This window comes from Podarcis liolepis (genome assembly GCF_965112155.1).
Source record: "Podarcis liolepis genome assembly, chromosome: 12".
Classification (NCBI taxonomy): domain Eukaryota; kingdom Metazoa; phylum Chordata; class Lepidosauria; order Squamata; family Lacertidae; genus Podarcis; species Podarcis liolepis.
This window is the reverse complement of record NC_139563.1, coordinates 2,646,887-2,667,044: the sequence shown is the minus strand read 5'-3', so window position 1 is coordinate 2,667,044 and position 20,158 is coordinate 2,646,887. Positions and strand designations below refer to the sequence as shown.

At 49.6% G+C, this 20,158-nt stretch overlaps 2 protein-coding genes and 1 long non-coding RNA gene across 3 annotated transcripts in view; all 3 read right to left on the bottom strand.

Moving 5' to 3' along the window:
- Positions 1–14,681, bottom strand: part of LOC310689312 (verrucotoxin subunit beta-like) — a 29,339-nt gene extending 14,658 nt beyond the window's left edge. The window contains exon 1 of the mRNA XM_083466870.1: positions 11,895–14,681. The gene's annotated coding sequence lies outside the window, so the exon portion shown is untranslated. The remainder of the gene's footprint in view (positions 1–11,894) is intronic.
- LOC310689593 overlaps positions 1–16,318 on the bottom strand; it is a 43,848-nt gene extending 27,530 nt beyond the window's left edge. The window contains exon 1 of the long non-coding RNA XR_014517538.1: positions 15,161–16,318. This is a non-coding gene — a long non-coding RNA (uncharacterized lncRNA). The remainder of the gene's footprint in view (positions 1–15,160) is intronic.
- A 2,886-nt stretch (positions 16,319–19,204) lies between these two features.
- LOC310689305 (verrucotoxin subunit beta-like) overlaps positions 19,205–20,158 on the bottom strand; it is a 78,480-nt gene continuing 77,526 nt past the window's right edge. Inside the window, exon 4 of the mRNA XM_083466860.1 lies at positions 19,205–19,475. The gene's annotated coding sequence lies outside the window, so the exon portion shown is untranslated. The remainder of the gene's footprint in view (positions 19,476–20,158) is intronic.

The following is a 20,158-nucleotide window of genomic DNA, read 5'->3' as shown; positions in this document are numbered from 1 at the left end:
GGAAGATCAATTGGAAATTCACAAATTGTTACACGATTAGAGAGAACTTTCAAAAAATGCAACATCGATGGTATATTACACCATGGAAACTTTCAAAAATGTATACAAATGTGTCAAGTAATTGTTGGAGATGCGGAGACTCAGGAACATTCTACCATATGTGGTGGACATGTAGGAAAATACAGGTATTCTGGGAGAGTATCCATGCAGAACTGCAAAAAATGCTAAAGATCTCTTTCAATAAAAACCCAGAGGCCTACCTCCTGGGAATAACAGATTTGGATATTCCACAAAAGAGGAAGGGTATCGTTTTATATGTGATGGCGGCAGCAAGAGTTTTGATCGCAGTAAAATGGAAGAGTAATGAAATCAGCCTCAATTTATATGAGATTAGGAGAGAAGAGGCTTTTTGGAGCAAAAGCAGTTGAGGGCCCTGAGATGTTTGGGTGAAGGGCAGTATACAAACAACAACCGCGATAAATATTATCTTTTGTGCCCTGTGGGGGCAGCAGGGCCATGCTATGGGGGAACCCGCCAAACCCCTCACAGATGAAGGAGGAAATTCTGTGTATTCAAAGGGTGGAAGAGCTGATGAAGGAGTGAAGGTCAGGCTGACCAGTTGAGAGCCAGGCCAGAGCCATGTTTAGCCTCTAGAAGCCATTTCATAAACGCAAGCAGCTAGAACTATTTCTCTCTCTCTCTCTTGCCTTGCAAACAGCAAGCCTTGCAAACAGCAAGTAGGTCACAGGAAGATTCTGCAGGTGCAGGAAGTTTGCCAGTTGAGGTTAAGCCATTTCTGAGAAACGACCCCTGACAAACAGGACGTAGCTAACCTCAAAAAGTCCAGGTATACCTCTTAGAGAGAAACTGTCAAAACCACAGGACATGCATCGGTACATTTCTGGGAAACATCTGCTCAGGGGTAGTTAGTGGAATTAAGTAAATAGGTTAAGCAGTTTATAAGCTTCTGGCGCCATCTAGTGGATAGGGCAAGCTTGGAACCGAACACGGCCACCGCCAATCTGATTGGCAGAGCTATGATGAATATGCATTAAAAAGGGAAGTGCCAAGGGGCTGGACTATGCTTAGCAAGAAGGTATATAGGTAGCCTACCCCCAAGGAGGGGTGGGCATTTTCTCATTTTTCTGAAATGCACCCTTTGCTTTTGTCTTGACAAAACCAATAAAAATCTTCTTCTTTAAGAAACTTGCTGCCTGATTTTTACATTCCTGGTCTGAATGCCGATGTCCCTTTCATTTGGTGCCTAAGTGACTCGGATCTTAAGGACCCTAAGTCCTGACCAGGAGGCAGTTCCCTTGCCCTCTGGGCAGGGACGGCAGGGGGCCAACGGATCTCCTGCCTCCAAGGCGCGCCCCGAACTTTTCTTCGGAGGAGGACAGAAGGCGACTTGACCCTCTGTTGTCTGCATCCTGGAGGAGAGCAACGGATTCAAGAATCGAGGTTCCTAAGTCACAAAATCGGCTGTCAGTGGGTGAGTAAATGACAACGGGTCCCGTTAGGATAACCTCCTTATTTAATAATTAAGGAGAAGGCGGATCTTGATCACATCCGCAGTGTGCCTGGACAAAGGAAAATGAGTGTGCCCTTGGTGTCCAGTCACGCTTAGGTATTAAGAAGAGAGACAGGGGGGCGGAATTGTTGGGTGGTTAGTTTGTTGTACAACGTCTGGCGAAAGAGGCACTCATTGTGCATGTATGTTACAGGGTGACTGTATGGATGAATGAGCGGCCGGGATTTAGGTATCCCTTGGTCAGGCGCGAGTAGGGTTGTGCAGTTCTTCGCCCGGGCGACCGCGGCAAGTCACAATCTGCAGCGAAAGTTGTATGTTTGGGAAGAGTGGCACCGTCCGGACAAAGTGTGAATTGAGTCTGTGAGTCTGTGAATTTTTGGTGTGGTGACGTTGTAAAGGGCCATACTGAATATGGGTGGGGGTGCATCGACCGGGAATGTCACTCCCCTTCAATGTATGTTGAACAATTTTAAAAAAGGATTCAGCGGAGACTATGGTGTCACAATGACGCCGGAACGCCTAAGAACTCTGTGTGAATTAGATTGGCCAACCCAAGGAACCCAATGGCCGTCCATCGGCAGCTTTGACCGGTCCCTGGTCGCCAGTTTATGGGCAAATATCATCAAGGACCAGGGGGGACATCCTGACCAAATCCCCTATATAGACAGTTGGCTGAGTGTGATAGACCACAACCCCCCCTGGTTGAAGAAGTGCAGGACTGAATATTGCAAAGTCATGGCCCTCAGGGCTGAAGTTAGGGGCGTAAAGGCAGGAAAGTGCCCCAAGAAACCCATTTACCAGGGACCCGAGGCAGAAGTCCTAGCCCCACCGCCGTACGTTCCACCAACCGTGGTGGCCCCCTTAGGAGAACAGGGGCAAGTCCCTCAGGTCCCCAACGCTCCACCACTGCCGCCGCCCCAATATGTTCCAATAGGCGCTGAAGGGGGAAAACCTGCCCCAGGAGAAGACAAGACAGAGCCCAGTGAACAGATCCTAGAAGAAATATATCCCCACCTTAAAACCTTGAGGGAAGAGGTGGCCAAAAAGAGGACCAACACCACCATGTATCGAGACGCTGTAAAAACTTATCGCCATGCCCGAGACAAAGCATTGGGCTTATATATAAAACAATGTAAGGCCGCTGCAGAGGCAGGAACAGCAGTCATGACCCCCCTCCGCGTAGTCTTCGACAACCCGCCTCCAGCACCCCCGGCGCCTGCGGCAGGAGCAGGCGGCGCCAATGGCCCGCCGCCACCTCCGCCGCCCCAAAGAACCTTTACCCTTCAATATGTTCCTTTTACCACCACTGATTTGTTTAACTGGAAGACCCACACCCCGCCATTCGCTGAAAAACCCCAGGCAATGTTGGACCTACTGTCCTCTATATTTGCAGCCCATGAACCCACCTGGCCAGATTGCCAGCAATTACTGAGTACCCTTTTCACCTCGGAGGAAAGGAGGAGAATCAATACCCAGGCTTTGGAATATTTGAGGGACCAACAGGTGGCTGAACAGGAATGGCCAAATCGATATCCCCTAGCGGACCCACATTGGGACCCAAATGATGCGGACAACCGCACCACCCTAACCACCTATCGAGAAATTCTCTTACATGGGGTTCGTAGGGCAGCTAAGAAACCGACTGACCTGTCCAAAGTTTCAGGGGTCCTACAGAGGCCAGATGAATCTCCAGGCGATTTCTTGGAACGCCTGATGGACGCTTACAGAACTTGGACCCCCTTTGACCCCGAGATCCCCGCACATGAGTTAATGGTCAATGCCTCCTTTATAGGACAGTGTGCAAAAGATATCAGAGTAAAGATTCAAAAACAACCGGGGTTCCAAGGTATGACCAGGTCCCAACTCATGGCCATCGCCCAGAAAGTCTTTGAGCAAAGAGGGGATGTTGAGAAGAGGGAGAAAAAGCAGTGGATGAAGGAAAAGGCAGCCGTAATAGCCGCGGCAATCGCGCACCGCCCAGGGAACCGGGAGGTCCGCCGCAGTCAGTCAGAGCCCCGTGGCCGAGGGGGAGGAAGAAATCAGGCCTTAGGAAGAAACCAGTGTGCTATATGTAAACAAGAAGGCCACTGGAAAGCCGAGTGTCCCCAGAACCAGCCAGGAAGGATGGGGGGAAGCCGAGGACGGGAACGTCGAGGCAGGATAGTGGAAGGAAGATACGCCAGAGGACCAGACCGGACAGACCTTGTGGGTCTGGCAGCCATGGGCGACTATCAGGACTAGGATGGACCGGGTTCCTCCCTTGTAGGCATACAGCCAGCCTTCTCAGGTTCCCAATCGGAACCCATGGTCAAAATCAAGTTAGGGAACCGACTTATTAATTTTATGATCGATACCGGTGCCCAATACTCAGTCCTAACTACCCCCCTTCAACGTGAAAGCCAAAGAACAGTGAACATAGTAGGGGCAACTGGCAATTATTCAAGAAAACCTTTCCTACAACCCTTGGACTGTCAGATCGGGGGGCGTCACCTGACCCATCAATTCTTGTACATACCTGAGTGCCCAGTGCCCTTGTTAGGAAGAGACGTCCTCTCCAAACTACAGGCTCAAATTACCTTCACCCCCAAGGGACCTGAGTTGAAACTGCCCCCACAGGCAAGTGGCATAATGGCAGTCACGGTGCCCAGAGAGCATTCTTGGGGATTTTTAGCGGCACTGGCTGCAGAGCCTCAGCCAGTCTCCTCGAATGACCCTATTCCGAAAAACCTCAGAGCGCCCCCTGGCGTCTGGGCCGAAGACAATCCTCCGGGATTAGCCATCAATATACCACCTATCATAGTCAGATTGAAGCCTTTTGCGACGCCAGTGTCTGTAAGACAGTATCCCTTGCCACGCCAGGCAGTGGAAGGAATAAAGAAACATTTAGACCGTTTGCTCCAATATGGGCTGCTCAAACCCTGCCAATCTGAATGGAACACCCCTTTACTGCCGGTCAAAAAGCCACACACAAATGACTACCGGCCAGCACAGGACTTAAGGGTTGTCAACCAAGCCACAGAGACCCTACACCCCAACGTACCAAACCCATATACCTTACTAAGCCTCATCCCACCTGAAGCCACCTTCTTCACCGTTTTAGACCTTAAAGACGCCTTTTTCTGTTGCCGCCTGGCCCCTCAAAGCCAACCCCTCTTCGCCTTCCAGTGGGAGGACCCAGTAACCGGTACAAAAGGGCAGCTCACTTGGACGAGACTTCCCCAAGGCTTTAAGAACTCTCCCACTCTTTTTGGCACAGCACTAGCGAAAGACTTGGCGCAGTACCCTTCCGTACCTGGCCACAAGGTGGTGCTACAGTACGTTGATGACATCATTCTGGCTGCAGTGGACTATGAGACTTGCAGGGAGGGCACCGAAGAATTGCTCCACCTGCTGTGGGAGGCGGGATACAAAGTTTCCCGAAAGAAAGCTCAATTATGCCAAAAAGAAGTGAAGTACTTAGGTTTTAATGTGTCACACCAGCAGAGGGCGCTGCGCCCTGAGAGAAAGGAAGCCATCTGTTGCATGAAGGAACCCACTACCAGGAAACAGTTGAGGGGATTCCTAGGAGCAGCAGGGTTCTGCAGAATCTGGATCCCAGGCTTCAGTGTTTTAGCAAAACCTCTAAACAAGAGTACCAGAGGGGGAGAGAGAGATCCCTTTGAGTGGGGACCGGCACAACAAGAAGCCTTTGAGACTATTAAGCAATGTCTAATGGCTGCACCAGCCCTCGGTTTGCCAAATCCCGGGAAAGCATTCCAACTGTATGTGCATGAACAGAACGGCGTGGCAGCTGGGGTCCTAACTCAGAAATTAGGCAGTTGGAATCGGCCTGTCGCCTATCTCTCCAAACAATTGGACCCCACAGCGAAAGGATGGCCGCCCTGTATGCGGGCTGTTGCCGCCACCGCCACAATAGTAGAAGAAGCAGGCAAGTTCACGTTCGGCCAAGAGATGCATGTGAATGTGCCCCACTCCGTTCTTACCCTTATGGAGTTTAAGGGGAACTATTGGATGACCAATCCTCGCATGGCCAAGTACCAAGGACTTTTGTGTGAGAATCCCAGGATACACCTACGGGTTGTCAATACCCTCAATCCAGCTACTCTACTGCCCTTGCCTGACACAGACACAATAGAACACCACGATTGTCTCCAAGTGATGGATGAGGTTTATTCCAGCAGACCAGACCTGAAGGATGAGCCGCTGAAAAATCCGGATGTTGTATACTACACAGATGGCAGCAGCTTCATTTTGGACGGCGTCCGGAAAGCCGGCTATGCTGTAGTGACCAATGAGGAAGTTGTGGAAGCAGAACCCCTGTCCCCCGGCACCTCTGCCCAAAAGGCCGAACTGATCGGATTAACCAGGGCCCTGCAATTGGCAGCTGGATGTGAGGCTAACATCTATACAGATTCCAAGTATGCCTTCTTGACCCTGCATGCGCATGGAGCCCTCTGGAAGGAGCGCGGCTTGATCGGAGCCCACGGGAAGGCCTTAAAATACGGTCCAGAGGTTGAGACGCTACTGGAAGCGGTGTGGGCCCCCGAAAAGATTGCCGTGATGCATTGCAAAGGCCACGGGAGAGGTCGGGACATGGTCACTAGGGGCAACCGGAAAGCAGACAGCGCGGCTCGTGAAGCAGCTTTGAAACCTCCACCAGCACTCAATGCAGCCCTCATCCCTGAACTCACCCCAGACGATGTGGAACCGCGCTACACACCTGAGGAAAAGCAGTGGGCACACCAGGAAGGAGCAACACTCCAGGAGGGATGGTTCCGTCTACCAGACAACCGTGTGTTTGTGCCCCAACATCTGGCTAGCGTGATTGTGAAGAACTACCACGAGTCCACTCATCTAGGGGGCCCAGCTGTCAGAGCACACCTTGGGAGACTTTTCTATATCACTAACCTTTCTCAACTAGTTGCTGCTATATCCCAGAGGTGTGTCCTGTGCGCCAAGAACACCCCCAGACAAGGCCACCTCCCTCCACCAGGGGTACAACATGTGGGCTTTACCCCTATGGAAAGCCTGATTGTGGACTTCACTGAACTACCACCAGCAAGGGGCATCAAATACCTGCTTGTGTTTGTCTGCACCCTGACGGGCTGGACAGAGGCATACCCCACTAGAACCGAGAAGGCTCGTGAGGTGACCAAGAAACTGTTGCATGAACTCATACCCCGCTTTGGCCTCCCCAGGAGTATTGGCAGTGACAACGGGCCAGCCTTCATTGATAAGGTTGTGCAAGAAGTAAGCAAGGCGTTGCAGATTAGGTGGAGGCTCCACACAGCCTACAGGCCCCAGAGTTCGGGAAAAACCGAGCGCATGAATCGCACCCTGAAGACCCATTTGGCCAAACTGACACAGGAGACAGGACTATGCTGGATAGATGTCCTGCCCCTTGCCTTGTTTCGAGTCCGGAGCGCTCCAACCAAGAGACTGAGACTCTCACCCTTTGAACTTTTGTATGGCAGGCCACCCCCTTTCGTCAGAGACATCCCTGCCAGTTTGGGCCGGGTGGGAGACCATATTACCCAGGAACAAGTGCAATCCTTTTCCCGTGTGTTTGATTCCCTTTCCAGGTACACCCTCGAGCGCACGCCGTGCAGTCTCGCTGAGCCGGTCCACCAGTTCCAGCCAGGAGACTCTGTGTGGTTCAAAGAGTGGAAGCACGACCCTCTCGTTCCCAAGTGGCGAGGCCCCTACACCGTCCTCCTCTCCACCCCAACTGCGGTGAAAGTAGCCGAGGTGACTCCCTGGATCCATCACACGCGTCTGAAGAAGGCTGGAGGCGTCTGGACTTGCAAAAGAAACCCTGCTGACCCTCTGAAGCTGACTTTCTCCAAGAACCCTTGTGTCTGACGCCACCGGGAGTGCGTTAGGCCACGGGCAACGAGACCCTGCGACGGACCATCACCCTTGTGTCTGACGCCACCGGGAGTGCGTTAGGCCACGGGCAACGAGACCCTGCGACTGATCACAAAGACTTTCACAATGACTTTCCCTTTTTCCCATTCTGTCTTGTAGTGATTTGTCCTATGTTCTACAGCCCTCGCCCCACCGAGCCATATCAACCCTTCTGGCCTGCTGACCGCTGCTACGAGTGGTTCGTCTTGCCGGTGGTAAGGGACGGGGTGCTCGTCGACTTCTGGGAACGAGGGCCTAACAGGGCAGCCGCGCTGAGGCATCCCACTGACCCCCTGTGGCTGATTGTCCACGATACATCCCAGCGCACGTGGGTATTGCTCCTACGGGAGGTCGAGGATACGGTCGAACTCTATCGAGTTTTCGCCCGCTCCTGTTTTGGGGGGGGGGGATATCCAATTGTCTAAGGGGAGGCGGAGCACAGTACCAACCCCATTTGGTACATCACGCCCAGACCTTGGCCCGGGCGTTGACAGCACATTGGTTCAGGCGTTGAATGGGAGGGAGCTTGACCCCGGGGCGTATTGAAATTGCTGAACAAGTGCCCATAAACCCTGCAGCCCCGCCTGTAGTTGTTGTGGTGGCCCGAACCTCCCAGAATCCCAGAATAAAACCTGAACTAATAGGCTTGGTAACTCCACACCTAATACCCTTGGACGTAGCAGGATATTCTTGTGGCTGCATAAGGGTTGCCACCCCAGGATTTCAGCCTCCCTTCGCCCTGCTTAGAGGCCACGTGGGCGACAACCACCCAGTAGGACCAGCAGGTCGACAGACAGTACTCCTAGCCCCAGAAGAATCAAAACCCTGGTATAGGCCCTGGAATGTTGACGGTCCTGAATTAGCGGAGCTCCTGGACATTGCATATCTCCAGGCCCAGACAGGACGCTACCGGTGGTATCTTGGTAACTAGGTATAGAAACCCCACCGTATGCAGAGACGCCCTTCCCCTTTAGAACCATATCACAAGGACTGGTCAGAGCAGCAGTGTTACAAGTGGTTTGCCCGACCAGTAACCCGAAGGAGCTTCTTTTTGCAGGAAGGAGCGTTCAGGTGTGGCCACTATACATTTTCCCTACGTAAGCACACCACTCTTCCCTTGTGGCTGGTCTATAGAACTTCGGAAGCCCAGGAGTGGGTTCCCAGACCTGCCGGCCTAATCCGGGGAGTAGGCCCCGCTTTTGAAGCTTACAGGGTCTACTGCCATCCCCACAGTTCCCGAGGCCTAGCAGTGTATCACTCCCAGACGAACACTTTTCCCTGGGAAGAGTGGGAACGCTACGTGTGTGCACGCTGTTCACGCCGTAGCAGGGCCAGAAGTTAGAGGCCCCATGCCCTGGCCTTGGTGGGCCACCCTCCTTTTTGGTTGTGGGATTGCCATTTTCTTAGCATTTCTGTGTTGGTGGTACAGTCCCCTGTTTTGGGGCACTGAACAAGATGAGGAATCAGGTCATCCCCTGGCTCCTATGGGCCCTCACCTCGCAAATGGCCACAGGGTGGAAGGACAACACCTTCCTGAACATGACAACGGCGGTAGCCAAGAGCCTGAATAGGTCAGAATGTTGGGTATGTGTGCATGTCCCCATGCACCTGGGGCAGGGGATCCCCATAACGGGAGTACCTTTCCCTATGAATGAGACTTCTTTTCAACGTCTGCCGATATGGGGGCCTCCGTGGCTGAACGAGACCTACAAGGTTCCCCAACACCACATTTGGAGACTTGACAGGGTCATAGAGGGAGGCCCGTGCATCCACAGGAGTGTAGCACCCTTGGACAGTGCCTTTTGGAGGGCCAAGTACCCTACTGACCTTTGGAAGGACTATTGGTGGCAGCCGGATATTCCAGACGAGATTTTTGTGGGCAATCATTCAGGGTGTACGTACATATATAATGTGACTCGCCCTAAATGGACCAAAGACACCTATCCCCCCACCTTTCCCCTTGCCACACCGGGGTGGAAGAAGGGATGGTTTTGGCTATGCGATCACACCGCCTACAAAACATTGCCTCGTAATTGGTATGGGACCTGCACCTTAGGAACCTTGGCCCCAGGGCTCACAATCCATGACACTTTCCCGGGAGAGGTACGCCCCCGCTACCGCAGGGCAGAAAATCCCCTGGCAGTCAGAAACACCGGTTTTCACTCCTTTATGAGGGCATTTTTCCCTGGCCTTGGAGTTTTTGAGGTGGAACGAGCATTGGTCAATATTTCAGCCTCCCTGGAAATCTTTGCGGCTTCTACCGCAGATGCTTTAACCACCCTGCAGGAAGAGGTAGCGCAAATGGCCCTAATGGCTAACTCCACGGCTGATGCCCTTATGGCCCTTCAGCTGGAAATCAGGCAGATGGCCACCACCACTATACAGAACAGGATTGCTTTGGACTACCTACTGGCCAGCCAAGGAGGGGTTTGTGCCTTTCTGAACTCCTCCTGCTGTGTATACATTAATCGAGACCAACGAGTGCTGACTGATATTGGACGGATAAGGAAGTTAGCATCCATATACAACCAAAGTAAACGTGTGGAGGATGATGTTGAACGCATTAGGAAGCAGGCCGACTTGTTCCACAAGGTTAGTCAAGACGGGGCAGGTCTACCCAGCATATGGAGTTGGCTTACTTCTTGGCTCCCAGGTTGGTCATGGTTAAAAGAGATTTTGCTTGTGATTCTGGTTTTCTTTCTCATTGTAATCGCCTTATCATGTCTTGTGCCTTGCCTTATTCAGATTGTACGCCGAATGGTGAGCCGCTCAGTTAATGCAGCAACACGCACACAAGTTCTGGCTCTCTACGACTTTGCATCGATAGATCCATCAACCGAAAATGAAGAACCATAACCGGTCTGCATTTTCGTGATGGAAAGGGGGGAATGAAGGAGTGAAGGTCAGGCTGACCAGTTGAGAGCCAGGCCAGAGCCATGTTTAGCCTCTAGAAGCCATTTCATAAACGCAAGCAGCTAGAACTATTTCTCTCTCTCTCTCTTGCCTTGCAAACAGCAAGCCTTGCAAACAGCAAGTAGGTCACAGGAAGATTCTGCAGGTGCAGGAAGTTTGCCAGTTGAGGTTAAGCCATTTCTGAGAAACGACCCCTGACAAACAGGACGTAGCTAACCTCAAAAAGTCCAGGTATACCTCTTAGAGAGAAACTGTCAAAACCACAGGACATGCATCGGTACATTTCTGGGAAACATCTGCTCAGGGGTAGTTAGTGGAATTAAGTAAATAGGTTAAGCAGTTTATAAGCTTCTGGCGCCATCTAGTGGATAGGGCAAGCTTGGAACCGAACACGGCCACCGCCAATCTGATTGGCAGAGCTATGATGAATATGCATTAAAAAGGGAAGTGCCAAGGGGCTGGACTATGCTTAGCAAGAAGGTATATAGGTAGCCTACCCCCAAGGAGGGGTGGGCATTTTCTCATTTTTCTGAAATGCACCCTTTGCTTTTGTCTTGACAAAACCAATAAAAATCTTCTTCTTTAAGAAACTTGCTGCCTGATTTTTACATTCCTGGTCTGAATGCCGATGTCCCTTTCACTGACAGGAGTTTTCCCTTGGAAATGCCTCCAGGTATAAATGTGATGGGGCCGTCCCCTCCTGAGGCTGATGAACTACAACTCCCACCACCAGGCCCTTTGGCCAGGCTAGCTGGGGCCGGGGGGAGTTGTAGTTTGGCAACATCTTTTGCGCCCCAAATCCCCCCCGCCTGCCCCAGGGAAAGGAACCTTTTGAACTCCTCATGATGAACTCCCCTCACAAATCTTATTTCTTTGACTGGCCAAAGGCTCTTCCGATGCTGGAGGGAAACATTTTGAACCTGCTGTTCTGGTGGCCTCAGGAAAAAGAGCGGGAAAATCCTAGCTGTTTCTGAGGGGAAAGCGTCTAAAATTCTCCTCAGAACCAGTCCTCACACCGCTTAGGGCAATTCACTCCTTTTGCTTCTGAGGGGAAGAGAAGCTTCTAGGTTAACAGTAACAATGTTCTGCGATTTCTGCCCATCCTGCAGCGTTTGCACAAAACTCAAGAGGCCACTCCTTAACTCCTGCGATTTTAGGCCTGGAAAAGCGATGGGGAAGGAGATACGCTGCCATTCACTTTTCATAATATCCCTTCTGAGTGTTCAGTCTCTCAGATCCCTGACTAGCACCCTTTTTATGAAGCTGAAAAGCTCTGGGTAAAGGGACTTAATACAACTGTCATCAAGGGACAGGAGGAGGAAACCTCGGCCTCTTTGGGGCATGTATTTCCCCCCTCAGCGCCCTCTTGCCTCCGGTCGCCATTTCACACAGAAGTGTGGGGCTGAATTGATGCTGCACCAAAATGGCTGCCCTGTCGGGGAAGGCTTTTCCTGAGGGGGCTTCCACAGAGGAGTCAGGAACCCCCAAGCCCACTCCCCAAAGTGGCCCTTCCTGGCAAGCGGAGGGAGGCTGTTTCCCCCACCATGCCGGCCTCACAAAATGGAGCCTGGGGGCGCATTGCTCAGGGGAGAGAAGAGGAGGCTGAGGGGATGTTCCCGCCTGGCCAGGGCCTTACAAAGAACAGTGGCAGGATTTGGCCTGCAGAGCAGTGCCATAAGAATGGTGGGGAGGGCAGAGGGGACCCTCCGGGGGGGGATGCCCCCCACCACTCACTTCACCCTGAACTCTGCTGACTTGGCCTTGGGCACGATGCCCATCAAAAGGTGGATATGGCGGTTCTAACGGGGGTCGCCCCCCATTTCCTGCCTGCACCCCTCTCCCATTGTACAGGCTCCCGAGACGGAGTCGGCACAGGAGAATATGGGGCAACCAAGCCCCGTATCTCCCCTTAAATAGGTTTATGAGCTGTGGTGGATCCTCAGATCCGGCCTTGGCTTTCCTCTGACTCCAGGATGATCTGGCATTATTAGATACATAATACATATTTAAAAACCTGTTAGAGGTCTGGCTGTGTCAGAGCATTGTGTGGGGCTCCTCTCTCCCATTCGTGACTAACTCTGCCTTCCCTCAGGGGACATGGGGGGGCAATACTGGGCCCCTCAATATAAGAGGAGAGAGAACGCTAAAAGGTATCCAAATTCATTCCCTCAATTCAGAAATAATAACCGAGGGGCCTAGCAGGTCCGCATTCAGCCATTCCTTTCCTGAAGCAAATTCTGTTTCCATGGGAGAAATGTTGGAGGGGAGCCAAAGAGTCCCCAGTGAGCGATGTATTTTCTTCGAGGCCTGATGCCTCATGAAGTGATAAGAGAAGGCCTTGCGAGGGATTCTGTTAGGGGTTGATTTAAAACCAGGTCCCCCAGTCTGGCCTCCCAGTGGCTTCTTGTGGTAAAAAAAAAATGGCTGAGTGAAATTTGGGGCCTGTATAAGGGAGTCCTTGGAGCACCCCACAATCGCCTGACCGTGGCTCCCATAGGTTCAGGTTGGGGGTCACAGGCAAGAGACTCCAGCCAGGAGATTGAAGCAAAACAGGAGGCCTGATCTTTATGGTTGCAACAAGACTTCAACCTACCACATGGAAGAAGCAGAGGGAAGCCCCAAACAAAGGATGGCTCCACTTTTTTATAAATTTCCCAGAGTTTCCCATAAAACATCATACATTTGTCATGAGTATGTCCTAAATTGGGAGGGGTCTTCTGGCAGAAACTTGAGCACCAGGCTTGCCCTGTCCCTCACCTGACCTTCACCTTCCAATCTTTTGGTGAAACAAAAATATTTACATTTTCAGTTTTCCCAGCCAAGTTCAGCACACCCTTTGTCTTGAAGGAGACCCCAATCCATTGAGGTTGGGTTTGCAGTTGTTCTTGGAATGACTACCAGGATGCCAGAAATTATCACCCAGGCAGTGGGGTCTGCTGGGTACGTGGTCTCACGTTTCAGGAATTATGGCTGCCCCTACCCATGGCCCCAAGATTCTCCTCTGATAGCCATTTTCCCTCTGAGTAGAACAAGATTGGAATGGTGTAAATGCGTCAGTGGAGTGATTTTATATGAATTTCTAAAGTTTTTTTCCATTGAACCAGTACATAGAGACATTTATCAGGGAATTGCTACATTTGGTAGGTCTCTCGCTCCCCTTCCAATTTCCCGGTATCAGGCTCAAGCACACTTTCTAGGCAGAGGACCGAGCCGTTATTCATTTTGCTTTGCTGCTTTATCTGGGAAAACCTGCTGTTTACTGCTGAATTTTAACAAACCCAATTGACATTTCTTAACGATCCAGTGGTAGAGAAGGGATTCACCCGGGGAAAGCAGCGGGGCAAGGGCAAAACCGCTCGGACCTGTGCCTGGAAAGCACAAGACAAGTGGAAGTTTGGACAAGGCCAAAGTGTCCTGGTGGGGCTCTGCTTGGCCACAGTAGTTCCCCCAAGGCCTCTCTTTTGGTTAATGCAAAATAACAAGGGCAGTCGTATTACAGGCACATATTACATTGTGGGACTGACACGTAGTGGATATTTTAAATGTTGTGTTCTTAAGGTCCCTCCAGACATTTCTGTTGCTCTGAACTGTAGGATGAAGCCTGTATCAGCTCTGGAGAAAGAAGCAGGTTTCCGTGAAATGCTGATCTGGGGGACTGGTTCCTGGAACCTCTCGATTTTCTTCCTCATCTGAGCAGATATTGCAAAGGTATTTATTTTCATTATTGTACAAGGCACAATGGAAAGGGGATGTGGCCTCTGCGACCGAGTTATTCTGAAACTGAATCTGAAAGGGGTGGTGATGCTCACAGGCGTTCAGAGGGGCTAACGTGGAGCAAGGGTCTGAAAGAGGAAGTCGTCCTTCTTGCAAACTGTAAATGCAGCGTCTCCTTTTGCAACAGTTAGGATTGTCCGTTCACGTGGAGCATCACAGGAGTATCTGTGGAGCGATGAATGCCTGGGCCTAGGAAGGAGCTGCCTGGTGCCCCATTAGAAGAAGGAGTCTTCCTGGTTTCCCTAAATGTGGCAGTTGTGAGACTATTCTGAACAAAGTCCTTGGACACAAGGGATGCTTCCAGATGTCCTCCAGTCACACATTTTCTTCAGCAGTGGCAGCGCATGAGGTGGGGTGGGAGCAGAAGTGGTCTCCTCCAGGCAAGGTGGGGAGCAAGGTGGTGGCTTGCCAGTGCCACATCACCCCGCCCTAACCTGAGCATGGTACCCACCCCCAGAATGGCACAATTGATGCTCCCCACCCCATCACTCCTGCCATGCCACTGTTACTGTACAGTTTTGGGGCTAAGATTTTTGAGTGAGTTGTGGCTGTTTAGTTCTCAACATAAATAGAGCGCTCTGGACTATATACTGTATTTTTTCGTGTATAAGACTATATTTCCCCCCAAATATTTAAAGTTTGAAATCTTATACACGGAATGTTTAAACTATTTATTTCTTAATTCTGGACTCAAAAAATAGGGGTCATCTTATACATGGGGGCATCTTATACACGGAAAAATATGGTAGATTCATTTCAAATTGGTTTCTGACCCAGACTTGGCATGGTCAGGTAAGATCACTCTGCTGGTTGGCTAAGGCTTGGAGGAGGAATGTGGTGGTCATAGTTCTCCTGGACCTTTCAGTAGCTTCTGAACTTCCATAGAGATGAGTTGCAGACCCCATGTGTTCCCATTCAGCTGAACTCTCTTAGAAGCCCACCTGAGATCTTCCCACTTGGCATCCTTTCCCAGGACACTCCATTCCATTCTGCCTCCCATCCACTTTTCCATTTCTTCCCCAGCAGCGACTCAACATTCCTGGGCCGCTGGGCTTTGGGCTGGTTAGTCTCCCCTGGGAAATATTTTTTCCTGAAAGGTGGTGGGATGTGTACGTGTTGTGCTTCTTCAAACCTGGGGGTTCCTGCTACCCACCCAAATCTGATAATATTTCTCCTGTTAGCTAGATAAGGATCGGCATTCAGAGAACAAGCTTGCTCTCTCTTTCTGTGTACAATCCCTTCTGCTTTCTGTCTTATTTAATAATACACTGCAATTTCAAAACATACCACAGACTGATTGCTCAAATGGACCACAGCTCCCTCCTTTTTGGCTTTGCTAACCTGCAGCCACTTTTGTTAAAATAGATATTGTTAAGTAAAATGATGTGCTGTTTCTGTGACTGACTTGCAGTAAATTAATGGGCGCGTTCCTTTCTTGTAATGCAGACCAATATGGGAACAGGAAGTGTAATTTATGTTATGAAATTTATGCTTGCTTGGAAATCAGACCCTCCAAGTGTCCTTATTTTCCAGGGACATCCCTGATTTAGAGAAGCCATCCCAGTTTCTGATTTTATCCCAGTATGTCCCGCTTTTCTGTAGGATGTCACCATTTTCACTGGAGAAATGTTGGAGGGTATGGAGTTATCCGACTCCCGAGTCATCTGAGGGCAATCCTGTATAGGGAAGGGTGTTTTTTTTAATGTTTAATGTTTTATTATGTTTGTATATTTGTCAGAAGCTGCCCAGAGTGGCTGGGGCAACCCAGTAAGATGTGGGGTATAAACAGTAAAATTATCATTATGGAATGGGATGTCCCTATTTTCATCATAGAAATGCTGGAGGGTATGGGAAATGTCAGGAGAAACTCATTTGGCGTGTGCATGTTACCTGCTGACTTTCAAAGTGAGAGCAGCTTGATCTCTTTTGCCCTGCCAACCATTCCCTTCTGCAGCTGGAGATTGTTCTGCCCCCCAAATGGACCAAGCTTCTGCAAAACACAGTCTCTGTTTCCATTTCACTAGAAGACTATTGCAAACTTTGCCTTGGATCCAGATTCAGTAAGTGCAGTTCCTCCCGCCACTGCCAGATGTCATTGCAGCACCGATGCTAGAGGGGATCAGCTGTCACCTTCTGCAAACTGGTTTTCATTTGAAAAGTCCCCCTTCCAGTCTTCCAGATTGCCATTGGGGTCCTGTCAGGATCACTCACTCACACACACACACACACACACACACACACACACACACACACAAACTCCCCTGCTGCGTGATGCTTGCCTTGTGAGGGGGAATACCAGAAGAGAGGCAATGTGTGTGTGTGGGGGGGGGGGACAGGCACACAGCAAATTCCTCCCCTTCCATTTCGGGGCATGCATATAGACAATGGGGAGATTCCATTTTTGCAGGTGTGATTGTCAATGGAGATCCCGGGGTGTTAGCTAAATCTAGTCGATGAATCTGGAGTACACCCACAGGAGACAGACCTGATCATGACAGGGAAAATATCACATATTACCAATTCTAGTTTAACAGAAAACAACAACAATTTATTATTTCTACCTCAGCCACCCTGGGCAGCTTCCAACAGAATATTAAAATACAATAATCTATTAAACATTAAAAACTTCCCTAAAAGCCGCAAAATGTCTGCATTTATGAACCACAATACATTTGCAATCGGATTTAGAATAATCTGAACAAATGGTTGAAACTGAGCCATTTGGCTAAGTCACGGCTGGGGAGCCCTTTCCCAACCATCCTAGTCCGTGTGGAGTAGTGGTTAGAGTGTTGGACTAGGACTTGAGAGACCTCTGCATGAGGCAGCCATTGCCAGTCAGAATCCTGGGAAAGATGACCCCAAGGACTTCTCTGGAGTAAGGCAGGTTCATGGGCAGACTCTTCCACAGAAGCTTGCCTGGTGCTACCATCAGTTTGGCCACCTGACAGTTCTGGATCGCAGCGAGGGGCCCGACCTGATCTGGGGCTGTCTCGACCCACTTTGACCCAAGCCCAGATCCCTCTGAACTGGCTCAGGATTTGGGCTGATGGCTGGCTGGTGAAGGACCCTGTGTGAGAGGCAGGGAAGTAAGGATCTTCCAAGGTGGGAAGCTGGGAGAAGAAAGAGAAGCTCCCAGGTGAGAGCTGGGAGGCTCCACCTCCTTCTGTGTGGGATAAGAGTTAAGATCTACCTGTCAAAGAGGACGTTGCACCTCTCTATCTCTTCTTTTTTAGATCAGTTTGCTTTTCAATGAAATGTAATATGAAAAGTCTGAATAAAACCTTAATTATAAAAAACTGGGGAAAGGATTTGGGCTTCAACTGAATGTGGTGCCCAGCTCTGCTACCCAGCATGTCCTCCTGGCCCTACTAAAATATATCGTGCTGCCTCAGGTGTGGTGGAGACACTCTCTCAGCAGTCAGGCTGGGTTAAGGTCCAACTGCTGGTCCAACTTCTGCATGAGGAACGGATGCCATCTTTTAATTCGAAAATGTCTTGCACAGGCCCTGCTCAGGAGACACTGATGAGACCCTTCTTAAAGAACAGAGTAGCTTTTATTTAGAGGCTGTTTCACGGCACAGCTGCAGGAAGCAGGCAAAGAGGAGTAAAACATGACTTCCCAAACTTGGGAGAAATCAGTGGGCAGTTGTGGTTACAGCGTGCAGGGTTCAAAATGCAAAGTGCACAAGACATCTCCGGCAGTCAAGTTTCTCTTCTTTTTTTTAAAGAAGATATTTATTAAGAGTTTTTAAGGTATAACACAAAAATGAAAAATAAAAAGAAACATACAAAATAAAAATAGTTAAAAACACATTAATTTTCCATAACATAACTTCCTTACACTTATTTCCCCGGACCTCCTCATACCTCCCTTCTTTGTATTCCAGTTCAGTTTGTTAGTTCAGCAAATCCTTACCATTAAACTTTTACCCATTTGTGGAACCCTTTTTTTCATATCTCTTAAAGCATTACAGCTGGAAACCGCTTAGTTTCTATCCAACATCCTTCTAACATTCATTAATTTTACAATATTTCTGTAAATAGCCTTTAAATTTCTTCCAGTCTTCTTTCACCGACTCTTCTCCATTGATCTTGGATTCTGCCAGTCATTTCTGCCAATTCCATGTAGTCAATCCAGCAGTCAAGTTTCTCAGCAGTCTCCCAGTGCAGGGAAAGAGGCAGGATCTGGTCTGACCTAGTTGTCAGCCAGCAGAGGTGATCTGGTCATGACCTAGTCGCCTGGTGGTGAATATGGCTTCTAGGCATGGATCCTTCAGACTGGATTTCTGATTCAGCTCCAGGAATTCCTTGGCAGGGAGCCTCTTTGGCACTGCTGGTACAAAGAGCAATAGAATATTCTCCCCCAAAATACAGAAATATCCAGGGTTAAATGTTTTCAAAAAGAAATTATATCCTACTGGAGCTTCAAAAAGACATCTAGATGGCTAGCAATAAGAAAATGAAAGAAAAAATATTTTTCTTCACACACACAGAGATTCCAGTCAGTCGCCAGTTGAAAATATACTCTGGAAACCAAGCCTTATGAGGAACGGTTGAGGGAGCTGGGTATGTTTAGCCTGGAGAAGAGGAGACTAAGAGGAGACAGGAGGAACATCTTCATATCTGAAGGGCTCCAGAGGGTAGGAACCAGACCCATGGATTCAAGTTACCAGAAAGGAGCTCTGACTAAATATTAGGAAGAACTTTCCGATGGTAAGAGTAGTTTGACTGTGGAAGAGGCTGCCTCTGAAGGTTGTGGACTCTCCTTTATTGAAGGTTTTTAAGCAGAGGTTGGGTGGCCATCTGTCATGGATGCTTTAGTTGAGTTCCTGCATTGCAGGCGTTGGACTAGATGACCCTCAGGATCTCTTCCAACTCTACAATTCTAAGATTCTATGGATAAGGAAGAATGGGAGAGAGATCAATCAGGCAGGTCAAAAGCTTGCTAGGACAAAGGGGCCACAATCAGCTCCTGTCAAGAGCATTCCTGCAACACCCCAAGTTTCCAATCACGTTCCAAAGGCTGCTAGGGCAGACAGATTTATGGGCACATAAGCAGCACTTCCATATGAGACCCCATTCACTTTCCCTATTATTATTATTGGCAGTCATTGGAGATAATACAAATCCCTGGAGAGAACAGCATTTCACCCAGCACCAGTTAGACAATAAGGTGGTAGGAACAATGACTGGGAAGCATTTTGTCTGCAGCAACAAAGGGCTTGTTCACACTTCTGTCTGTTTCGTGCCTGGGAAGCATGGTTTTGAGCAGTTTTCCTCTCGTCTCACACTTTCCAGGCACAGCTCCAAGCAATTTTGCCTTTGCCCCACTGCTTTCCCCTATCCTGCTCTTTAATCATAAAATCATAGAATCATAGAGTTGGAAGAGACGACAAGGGCCATCGAGTCCAACCCCCTGCCAAGCAGGAAACACCATCAGAGCACTCCTGACATATGGTTGTCAAGCCTCTGCTTAAAGACCTCCAAAGTAGGAGACTCCACCACACTCCTTGGCAGCAAATTCCACTGTCAAACAGCTCTTACTGTCAGGAAGTTCTTCCTAATGTTTAGGTGGAATCTTCTTTCTTGTAGTTTGGATCCATTGCTCCGTGTCCGCTTCTCTGGAGCAGCAGAAAACAACCTTTCTCCCTCCTCTATATGACATCCTTTTATATATTTGAACATGGCTATCATATCACCCCTTAACCTCCTCTTCTCCAGGCTAAACATGCCCAGCTCCCTTAGCCGTTCCTCATAAGGCATCGTTTCCAGGCCTTTGACCATTTTGGTTGCCCTCCTCTGGACACGTTCCAGTTTGTCAGTGTCCTTCTTGAACTGTGGTGCCCAGAACTGGACACAGTACTCCAGGTGAGGTCTGACCAGAGCAGAATACAGTGGCACTATTACTTCCCTTGATCTAGATGCTATACTCCTATTGATGCAGCCCAGAATTGCATTGGCTTTTCTAGATGCCGCGTCACACTGTTGGCTCATGTCAAGTTTGTGGTCAACCAAGACTCCTAGATCCTTTTC